This window comes from Triticum urartu, chromosome 7A, assembly GCF_056163025.1.
Source record: "Triticum urartu cultivar PI428250 chromosome 7A, HENAU_Tu73, whole genome shotgun sequence".
Taxonomy (NCBI): domain Eukaryota; kingdom Viridiplantae; phylum Streptophyta; class Magnoliopsida; order Poales; family Poaceae; genus Triticum; species Triticum urartu.
Window position 1 is genome coordinate 80,710,735 of NC_141879.1, and position 11,994 is coordinate 80,722,728.

At 48.8% G+C, this 11,994-nt stretch overlaps 1 pseudogene; it reads right to left on the minus strand.

Moving 5' to 3' along the window:
- Positions 1–7,681: 7,681 nt before the first annotated feature.
- On the minus strand, positions 7,682–9,504 carry LOC125521669 (scopoletin glucosyltransferase-like; annotated as a pseudogene).
- Positions 9,505–11,994: the final 2,490 nt, after the last annotated feature.

Genomic DNA, 11,994 nt, shown 5'->3' on the forward strand with positions numbered 1-11,994 from the left:
CCTCCGCATCCGTCCTCCCCAGCCCGCGCTCCTCTCACGATCTTGCCGCCGCGTCCGTCGGGCCACACCCCCTGCTCCCACCGCTCGCTGCAGCTGTCACCCGCCGCTGCTGCCCACCGCTGCTCCGGCTACTGCCCCAGCCACGAGGCCGGGCATGACCCAGAAAAGTGTGTCCGGACAAAGGGGGTCGAGCGTGTTGGGAAATGTGGTGCACCCCTGCAGGAAAGTTAATCTATTCGAATAGTCGTGATCTTCGGTAACAAGACGACTTGGAGTTGTACCTTGACCTTATGACAACTAGAACCGGATACTTAATAAAACACACCCTTCCAAGTGCCAGATACAACCGGTGATCGCTCTCTCACAGGGCGACGAGGGGAGGATCATCGGTTAGGATTATGCTATGCGATGTTACTTGGTGAACTTACCATCTACTCTCTTCTACATACTGCAAGATGGAGGCGGCTAGAAGCGTAGTCTTCGACATGACTAGCTATCCTCCTCTTATTCCGGTATTCTGCAGTTCAGTCCACATATGATACCCCTTTTCCATTTGATACCAATGCATACATATGTAGTGTAGCTCCTTGCTTGCGAGTACTTTGGAGGAGTACTCACGGTTGCTTTGCTCCCTGTTTTCCCCCTTTCTATACCTGATTGTTGCGACCAGACGATGGAGTCTAGGAGCCAGACGCCACCGTTGATGATGACTCCTACTACACTGGAGGTTCCTACTAGTACGTGCAGGCCGCTGACGACGACCAGGAGTAGTTTAGGAGGATCCCATGCAGGAGGCGTGCGCCTCTTTCGATCTGTATCCCAGTTTGTGCTAGCCTTCTTAAGGCAAACTTGTTTAACTTGTGTCTGTACTCAGATATTGTTGCTTCCGCTGACTCGTCTATGATCGAGATCTTGTATTCGAGCCCTCGAGGCCCCTGGCTTGTAATATGATGCTTGTATGACTTATTTTATTTGTAGAGTTGTGTTGTGATATCTTTCCGTGAGTCCCTGATCTTGATCGTACATGTTTGCGTGTATGATTAGTGTATGATTGAATCGGGGGCGTCACATCATCGAACACCTCATGTGCATAGGAGGTGAGCTAGAGGACCCAAATGCCCTCTCCTCGCCGGCCAGAAAAAACAGAGCACTGTGGAGTGCTCTGCTGCGATGACGGGGTATATATAGGCAACTCATTTGCCCCGGTTCGTGGTTGGAACCGGGACTAAAGCCCAGCCTTCTGTCCCAGTTCGAGCCAAGAACCGGGACCAGTGTTTGTGGGCCAGGAGAGAGGCCCATTGGTCCCGGTTCGTGCCTAGAACCGGGACAAATGGGTCCATACAAACCGGGACCAATGCTCACAAGGCCCCGGCTGGCCCCCTAGGCTAAAGAACCGGGACGAATGCCCCCATGGGTCCCTGTTCGTGACTGAGCCGGGACTAATGGGCTTGCCCTGCCCGAACCAAAGCCCTGTTTTCTACTAGTGCAAAAGGCTCTTTAGTGTAGTCATAAGCTCTACCAAATAGGCTGGAAAGTGCAAAGATATCAAAGTCTTAGTCGATCATATAACAAAATTGAAAAATATAATTAAGAGGAAACAATATCTCAAAAAATAAAATTCAGCAATAAATTACCTGAAACTGCTGTATTGCGAGGGCACAAACAGTATCTCTCATACTAAAAAAATACGTGAAGTTCTTACGCCCGCTCGTACTTGGTCCAACCCCCTCTATATAAGTCCCCTCTCCTTCTCCCTATTTTAATTTCCCCCTCTATTTCTAGTTTATTACACCATTTTTACCTGAAAACCGCCTCAAAGGCCCAACCTTTTTATTGGCTTATCAACTGGCTTTGTAACTAAAATCATGTTTTCTTTAGCAAGCCAATAAGTGCTTATCAAATAAAATATTTCTTTTGTATGTAAACACATTAATGATAAAATTACAGGTAAATCATGGCCTAATTAACCTACTAGAATTTTTATGACGTCATTGCAACGCACAGACAATTGTCTTGTGTAATAAAACTAACACAAGAATTATATAACAAATTTAACCTAGCTCGCTGCAATGCGGGCCGACGCGAACCACCAGGCGGCCGGCGTGCTCTGGGTCCGCGCCGACCGGCTCGAGCTGCTGTTGTGGGAGGAGACCCAGCGTCGTGGCGGCCGTCGAGGCCATCTCCATCTGCACCATCCGAGGCCGCCGTTGCTGAGGCCGAGCTAAATGTCATCGACGCCATCTGGGGCTACCGTCGCCGAGCTGATCATCATTGATGCCATCCGAGGCTGGCGCCGCAGGCTGTTCGGACACCCTCGATGCGGCTGCATCTTGTCCGATTCCGCTGCTCGTCTCGCCACGTTCCGTGGCGGCCGCCGCTGGCTGTGGAACTCCCATCGGTGAGGCCACATTATGTGGCTACCACGGCCCACACCCACTCTGATGGCGACTCCTCCTCGACCTCCATGATGTCATCGGCAGCGCACAAGGTGGAGAGGTGGTTGAGGGAGTCCTGGACTAAGGGGTCCTCGGGTGGCCGGATTACTCGTTATGGGCCGGACTGGTGGGCCGTAAAGATCACTACAGAAGATTATCTCCCGTATCCGGATAGGACTCCTATATCAGTAGAATGGCAAGTTTAAGGTGCGAGTGTAATGTTTCCTTTCTCTACAAGATAATTATGTACAACCCTAGGCCCCTCTGGTGCATATATAAACCGGAGGGTTTAGTCCATAGAGACAAAATCACAATAATCATAGGCTAGGCTTCTAGGGTTTAGCACATCGATCTCGAGGTAGATCAACTCTTATAATCCTCATATTCATCAAGGTCAATCTAGCATGAAGTAGGGTATCACCTCCATTAAGAGGGCCCAAACCTCGGTAAACATAGTGTCCTTGTTTCCCCTGTTACCATTAATCCTCAGATACACAGTTCGGGACCCCCCTACCCGAAATCCGCCGGTTTTGACACCGATAGTGGTGGTCGTACCTCGTCATCAAACAGCCGCATGTCATGGCTCCTTCCTTCGGGTCTCCGGTCGCCGCTTTGTCTAGGTCTCTGGCGGCGAATCCACGACGGGCTCTCTCCACCCTGCGAGGCTCACCCTACCCCGCGCTGCACCTGGAGCTCCTCTCCCGAGCCTCCGATCTCCATGCCGCCGCACGGCAACATCGATCATTCGACATCCTCATCATGGCTGATGGCGGTGTGGGCACACCGACGGGCTCTTCCACCGGATCAACGACACAGAAGCAAGGTTAGTAAACTGGTGCCGTGAGGTAGGTGAGGGAGAGAGTGATAGAGAGGTGATGGCAGCAGCCTCCGCCGACGAGCAGTTCTATGTGAGTCTAGAGCCCCTATGTACACCTTACTTTCCAGCAAACTTGGGCAATTTTGCCATGGTTCCATCAAATGCTAAAATGCCTTCAAGTTTTGCCATGCCTCCTATTCTGTTTGACATCAAAAAATTGCATGGTTATAGGTTAAAAACAACTTCTGTTGTTATTTTTGTCATTTTTTACCATGTATCAGTATGTGTAGTTATTGTGCAGGAACATTTTTTTTTGCAGTTGATGAGATACTAATTGACCAGGTTCCCATGGCAATTCTAGGAATATATAGTTCATGGACACCCCACAATGTATAGTTAATGGCAATCAAATTACTTTTTTTCCATTGAAACTCAAAATTTAGATTTAGTTGCCATGGCAACTCAAAATTTATATTTACCATGATGTGTTGCCATGGAACCAAAAAAGGGCTGTGTTGCCATGTGTTTTCTTTGCAAAATGGCAATTTAAGTTCTAGGATGGTATGTCGAATGTAGTTTACGGATCATGGCAATTTCTTTTGTTCGCAACATGGCCAAAATCACTTTTGTTTGGACCACGGCAGTTTAGTTTAGTGGATCATGTCAAGTGTAGTAAAAACATTTGTCCTGTCTAATAAAAATAACACAAAAAATATATAACAAATTTAATCTAGCCACACATTTTTCCAACTAATTTATGAGATTCTAGCTAAGTAATTTTCAAAGAATAAGATAACCCAACCATTCTCAGTAACTCGGTACATGGCCCGGGCATCCTCGAGCATTACTATTCTTGCAAGAACTCATCTAGACTTTGGTATAGGAAATCATGTAGGATGGACATGCTTAATACATGTTTATTTTTCTATTTTGAGGATAACCAATCTGGTTGCTATGGTTGATGCTATTTTGTTTATATATGTTGTGTTGACTATTAGGTGTATACATACTCATGGAAGTTGTGTTTCAAATAATGATTCATTTTTCCATCCAGTTGTTGAGCATGTTGTGTAATATATGTGGATGATTGGCAACCAATAATTGTAGCTGATAGTATGGTCATGGTTAATAAAGGAGCCGGCTGCTGGTTACAAAGAGATAACAACTCATCTATAGCCAACCTTATAGCCAATATGTATAGTAGTTTGCTATAAATATATACTATCTTATTAGTATCTAATCCACCTTACAATTTCTCAAAGTGTTTTGGAACATGTGTTGCAGCTGCCTCCTAGTCTACATCCCGCTTCACTTATGTCTCCTCTCATCTCTCCTTTAACTCTGCAAAAATATAATATTTTAACTCTTGTAGCTTGCATACACCACCTTATTATACTTGCTCAATTAGATACTGCTTCGAGATGTGGTTAATTATGTTAACATGGAGTTGTTTTTTACATTAATTATAAAATAGTTAGTTACTGTACATCGAATCTTGATTGATTAATTAGAATATCCCAAGATCTTGATGAAAGTAGCTTTGCCACCTAATGTCGATAAGGCTATAACCAAAGCACTTCTTTTTGATTACTTATCTTGATCATCATCGCCAATCTGAACCATTCCAAGCCAAGAAGCAATTTGGAATACGCTAGGAGTAAATTCGACAATAGAGATCAGCGGGAGCCATGGCTAGACACACTATAAGAGTCTGCATTTGCTATGCATCAGTAGCTGCCTGAAATTTTGATGTGCATCAGTCAATTTTGGGTGAAACATCAAGGCAGAGACGAGGCCACTGGAGCGAGCGTCAGTGGGGCACGGGGACGTCGACGAGGCCGGGCCGCTAGCGACCGAAAATCAGGGATGACACCAATAGACATGAGTCAGAGGTTGACAGGTGTCAGGGGAGGTGCAGGATTTAGGGGATGGTCGGGTGCTCGGGGTGGCGAGGCATGCACGAGAGCGTCACCGGCTGCGAATGGCATAGGCAAGTGGGTAGGCTTGTGGTCGTGGGCGAGCTGGAGATGAACATGAGAAACGGGATGGAGGTTGTAGACGATCTAGAGCCATCGGATCTGAATCATGCGCTCCTGGAAATTGACCGACACAAGTAGGTGACCCTATAATAAGAATCAAATACTTATAACTCCGTGAGTTTTTTTCTTGCGTGAATATAACTCCGTGAGTTCATCAAATTAGCATCTAAAGAATCAAACACTTCAGATCTAAGAAGCCTTTGGGCGTTTTTTGTTGCGGGAAAAAATAAAAATAAATAAATAAATAACCAAACACTCTTTATGATGGCCGTATCTTGTCAGCTTTTATTAACCGATAATAGTACACTCATGCGACAATGTCATTCACCAGAGAACGGCTGAGTACGCCCATGCGCCCTCGCAGAAAAAAAGTGTACGCCCATGTGACGCATGGCAGCAGGTGCAGTTCCGGTCGCTGATGTTCACGAACGATCCACCCGGGAGATATAATTAATTATGTTAACTCTTGTAGCATGCTTGCACCGTCTTATTATACTTGCTAATAGGTATTACGTACTAAGAGATATGATTAATTATGCTGAATCTTGATATGATAAGTCATGGAGTAGTTTTTTACATTACTATGAAATAGTTAGTTGATCATGTCGAATCTTGATTGACTATTTAGAACATCCTGAGATCCTGATGAAAGCAGCTTTGCCACCTAATGCCCATAAGGCTATCACCAAAGCACTTCTTTAGATTACTTATCTTGATCATGGTCGCCAGTCTGAACCATTCCAAGCCAAGAAGCAATTTGGAATATGCTAATAGGAGAGGTGCGGGGTTCAAATTAATGGTAGGGCCGATGAAGCATGCGCGACAATGCCATCGACTGCGACTGATAGGCAAGTGGGTAGGGAAGCGACGTATGCGGGCTCGAGATGAATATGAGAAACGGGCTGGAGGTTGAAGACGGTCCAGAGCTGTCGGATCTGAATCACGCAGTCCTGAAAATCGCCTGATCACAAATAGGCATTTACCAAAAAAGGCTTTCGCCTCTATATAAAGCAAACCATCACAGTCACAAAGTCTGCTAAGGACACAACTCAACAAGCTCTAAAAATAAAAGACAAGGCGCCAGCACCGCAGCGAAGAAGCTAATCCTGCTCAGGTGATGGCGAAAGGAGCGGCGCCGTCAAGCGAAGAGTCGCCGCATGGAGATCAGCAATGATAATGTTGATGGCGTCCCGGTCCTGATGACGGCTAAGCGGCCGTCAAATAGGCACTTAACACCATGACTTCGTGAGTGCATCAAATTGACATCTAAAGAATGAAAACACTTCAGATCTAAGATGCCTTTGGGTGTCTTTTCTCATCAGGCCCGTACCAGGCACACGTGCAGCGTGTGCGCCTGCACAAGGCCCCAAAGTCAGCGGGGGCCCCAAATCAGCGAGAGTATTAGTTAATTGCTGAGGTTAGTAGGAGGTAGGTACACTTATTACTATGGACGGTTGAATAAATAAAGCAGGAACGTATCAGCCTCTGCTCACGCATGGCAACCTGGCGCTTAATTAACTCAGCCAGTACTACTACATGGGAACCTGCGTGAAGAAATTATCCAGCCTCTCCTCAACGCATGGCTCCTTTTTCCATTAAAAAAATGAGGTTCTCACGCATGGCTCTCTATCTACTCTTCTGCTTCTTAACACAGCAGGTACAATACCCCTTCCTACTCCTCATCAATCTTCACTCCTTGATCCTTAGTTTATTCTTAATTCCTAAATCCTCAGCAACATTATTTCCTTGCTAAGGTTCCACTCTGAATCCCCCATCTTTTTTTTTTCGCATTTACCCCAAGATAATCCATTGCGATGAACTTCCAATAGGTAATGTTCCACTCCCAATCCCCATCTGCTAACGGAACTACTGTGTGGACGACAATAGCCGGACGAACTGCGCACGATGGAGTATTCAACGGTGTTGTTCACTTTGAATCGACACATGGACGGGTTGATGTGCTTCATCGTGCGGAAATCGTCCACAACCGTCGTGTGTGTAGCAGCACTCTTTGCTAATTCTGTGCTATTTCCACAAATAACCCATTGCGATGAACATTGAATAGGTAATGTTCCACTCTCGATCCCCTTTTTTTATTTGTGTTCTATTCTTCTCAGATCTCAATTTGGTAGGATTGCATATCAGTGTTTCTCTTGACCACTTAGCTGCCTGTTGCCAGCGCTGCAACTTATGTGCATCAGCATCAATTGGAGCTTGACTGCAATTGAAGGCTAAGGTAGCTTCAATCCTTTTTATCTGTATATGTCCAATTTTAAACATTGGATGTTTGTTTCTTAGTTTTACCTTCTTCAGTGTCTTCAGAAGAATTAGGAACTACGAGTCATGATGTCAAAAAAGGAACTATGAGTCATGACATGGAAAAGTTAAGAAAAGGAAAAAATGCCAAGGGCCCGTAATTTGATTTCGCACCGGGCCTCCCTTTTCTCAGGTACGGCCCTGTTTCTCATACAAAACATCAAACACTCTTCATGATGGCCGTACGTTGTCAAAGTTTATTAACGGACAGTTAAAAAAAGTTTATTAACCGATAGTACGCCCGTGATTCACCAGATAACGGTTGAGTACGCCCATGCCGCTGCAGGTGCAGCTCCAGTCGCTGATGTTCAGGAACGATCGACTGGGAGGTCATGCCACCGGCCGCCCTTGCTTTGCTTCTACCAGATCATCAATCAGACGGCGCAGGTCACAGTACGACGAGCCTCCTTCCGCCACGGCCGCGTTAGCCTTGGCGGCGAGCTCCAGCGCTCTGCCCCTTGCCGCCTCCCCCGTCCCTCCAGGCTCCAAGAACCTCGCCACGGCACGCGCCACCGCCTCCGCCGGCACCGTCTCCTTCTCGGCGTCCCATGTGCTCCGCGACCCGCTCCGCGACCCGCTCCACACCCTCTCGCCGATCTTGAGAACGTCCGTGACCAGCCTCTCCTCAATGAACTGGTCCCACACCAACGGCCACGTCAGCATCGGCACGCCGGCGGACGCCGCCTCCAGCAGTGAGCTCGACCCGCAGTGCGTCAGGAACGCCCCCACGGCCGGATGGGCCAGTATCGCGGCCTGTGGGGCCCACCCTCGGAGGAGCATCCCCCTCTTCCCCACGCGCTCCTCCCACCCCTCCGGCGGCGCCCACCCGTCGGCCCTCAGCGCCCACAAGAACGGCTTCTCAGAAGCTTCCAGTCCGAGGGCCAGCTCCCTGAGCTGATCTGCAGAGATGGGAGCGTAGGTGCCGAAGCATACGTACACCACCGAACATCTCGGCATTAACCCCAGCCAACGGATGCACGGTGACTCGCCGGCTGTTGCTCCGGCCGGTGGCAGCGGCAGCGACAGTGGCCCGAGGAAGTAGGCGCGCTTGCCGGGCCACGGGTACAGCTCGCAGTACTGCCTCTCCAGCTCGAAAAACGTGTTGAAGGCGAGGCCGAAGCACCTGCGCATCGCGGCAAAGGGCGGCTCGAATCCGTCGTTTGTCTCCTGGCTCCTCAAGAACTCGGGCAGTTCGGTCCTCGGGATCCGTATCTCCGGGCCTGGCAAACGTGGTACAATCACCTCATGGCAACCGGAGTAGCCATCAACTGTATCGTGGAGGTGGTCCATGGCAAGGGTCGAGAAGGGGCCGATGACACTGAATGTGACGCACGGCACGCCGAGTTCGCCGGCGATGACGGAGTTCCAGAAGAAGTGGACGTCGGTGAGTACGACGTCAGGGGACAACTCCCTGATGAGCGCCTCCTGCGCGGGCCGCGTCAGCGCCTCGTCAATGGCCGCGGCGTCGATGCGCCATCCGTCGGCCCCGGCGGAGGAGAGGTTCTCGACACCCGCCGGGAGGCCTCCCACCGCTGGGAAAGGGTAGGTGGCTATCCTGACGGCGGCGGAAGCGCCGTGCCGCTCGAGCGCCGATCGAACGACCGGCACGTTCGCCGGGGTGACCGCCATTGTGGGCTCGACGGCGCCCGGCCTGGCCGCGGCGAGGCGGACGGCAAGGTCGGTGTGGGGGCCGATGTGGCTGGTGGCGAAGAAGGGGACGATCAGGATCCGGAGCTTCTCGTTGTGCTCTGAGGAGGCCATGCGTTGCATGCTTTGGAGTCACGATGTAGAAGAAGCTCGATCGTGGCTCTGTGGGTGTGAGGTTGGGAGCTGATGCCTACAACAAAGGGACAGACTGTATAGTAGTACCGTGCCACGATGTCCACGAGGAGCGCACAACGCGACTATATAAAAGTTTTGCTAGGGGATTTCTGCTTGCGAGTCGTTAGCAGATGATGTCAAACAGCCACGGAACGGCTCTTACTGGTCCGCCGCTTGGTATGAGATGTGGACTGTTTCGGACGCGTCAGCGGCCAAAGCCCCACAGCCGGTACCCCAGTGTGGAAGGCGAGTTTAGGGATTATAAACATGGTGTAGTCGTTCAAGGTAATGATTGTGATTGATCTCATCAGTGTTGATATGCTTGAAAATCTCATTACATCTATTATATTAGGTAGGTGATATGTTGTGTAGCATAAGTATCATGGTCACTACTGTTTCGACCGATACTATTCCCTCCGTTCATTTTTGTAAGTCACGGAAGAAAATCTAGTACACACTCGCTCGGTCGTGCACAAACAACACTCCCATCTCGGCCGGGGACAAGTTAGCGAAGCACCCGCATCTCTCTCACTCACAACTCATCCGCATCTCTCTCACTTGCGACTCACCCGCATCTCTCCCTCACACTCGCCCACATCACCGGCGCCGGTACAGACGATAAATATACCAACGAGTCTTCAAATGAAGGAAAAAAAAAGACCATTTTACTCCTCTGAAGAAAATGGGTTTTTCGCATAACCCCTTGAACTTTTTTTCCTCACTTTACCCCTTATCTATCCAATATCGGTCAAAAATAATCTTAGGCAGATTTTCTTGGGTGGTTTGCTGATGTGGACGTTGTCAAAGTGGTTTGTTGACTAGTGAGGCCCTTTGGTTAGGTGAAGAGCGCAGCCAGCACTCAATTCATGCCGACGGTGCTGTCGTTCTTTGTCTGCGCGACTAGCGCCTCATCCTCATGTTGAAACCTTGTCCAAGAGCTTCACCTCGCTCAGCTATACATTCCTACAAAATGAGTTTGTTCTGGTCACCGCAGATCGTCGTCGCCCATGTCTTCTTCCTTGCCTCACGCATCGACCGCCGCCACCTCGATATCTTCCTCCGATGACCCCCGATTCTCCTCCTCTTCTTACCGTACATCGTCGTGCTCCCCTAAAGCTAATCAGCCCCACCATTTGGAGCAACGCATCACCGAGGACCTCTCACTACTAGAAAACATGATTTTGGTTCTAGCCGGATCAGAGCATTAGCCCCTGTCACGGTACGAGCCGGGACTAATATGAGCATCAGTCCCGGCTCGAGCGGCTGGGACGTCGGCCGGGGCTCGGCAGGCATCAGTCCCGGTTCGAATCGGACCTTTAGTCCCGGTTCTAGACACCAACCGGGACTAAAGGGGTTGTCCCGGCTGGTGTCTGGAACCGGTACTAAAGAGTATGCCTTTAGTCCCGGTTTTACATACCAACTGGGACTAAAGTTTTGCCTATATATATCCTCGCCCCTGTCCACCCTCTCCTTTGTTTTTTGGCCGTAGAAGGTGGGACGTGATTATGTTCCACCGGATACAAAAACGTGAGTTTAATGTAGGTGATCATGTTCTATTATACAACTCTCGTTTAAGATTTATTTTGCAGGAAAACTCCTCTCTAAATGGGAAGGTCCTTACGTTATCGAGGAGGTCTATCGTTCCGGTGCCATATCAACAACTTCGAAAGCACAAATCCAAGGGTGGTGAACGGTCAAAGAATCAAACATTATATCTCAGGTAATCCTATAAATGTTGAAACTAATATTATTGAAACCGTAACCCAGGAGGAGTATATAAGGGACACCTTCCAGAACGTTTCAGCCTCCGAAAAGGAAGAGGTATGTGGTGCGGTAAGTAAATCGACTCCAAAACAGTTCTAATAGCAATTTTCTCCGTTTTGGAATATTTAAGAAAATAGGAAAAGAAGAAGCAGTCCGGAAAGGACACAAGGCATCCACGAGGGTGGAGGGCCCACCCCCTGCCTCGTGGGCACCTAGTGTGCCCTCCGGACTCCGTTTTCTTGCACGATACTTCTTTTGGTCGGTAAAAATTCATTATATAATCTCCCGAAGGTTTTGACCACTGTACCACACAATTATCTCATGTTTTGTTTCGAGCTGTTTTCTGCCAGAGTTGTCAAGGCTAGGCATCATGTCGTCCCCCTCCTCCAACAACGAGGGCGATGATGCTTGGCTAATGAAGATAAAGCTGAAGAGAGAAGAACCCGGGGAGATCAACAAGGATGATGGGATCAAGAAGGCCACAGAGGATCAAGCTCCGGCAACAGAAGAAGAAGACATCCTTCAACCTCATTACAATCTTCTTACCCCTACTGAAATTGAAGCTTTCAAGATGATTGAAATAGTTCGGGTGCAGAACAAGTATCCAACTCGTGAAAATATTCTGTTGCAAGAGCATAGCACCGCACTCAAGGGCATTATTCGTAAGTTGGAGCACCTCCTTCGCTTGATGTTGGACGACAAGCCTACGCCATCAACGATCTCTTCTTCACCACCAAAGGCGAACTGAGTATCGGGTATGGGCACTCCCCTTGGCAACTGCCAAGCTTGGGGGAGTGCCCCG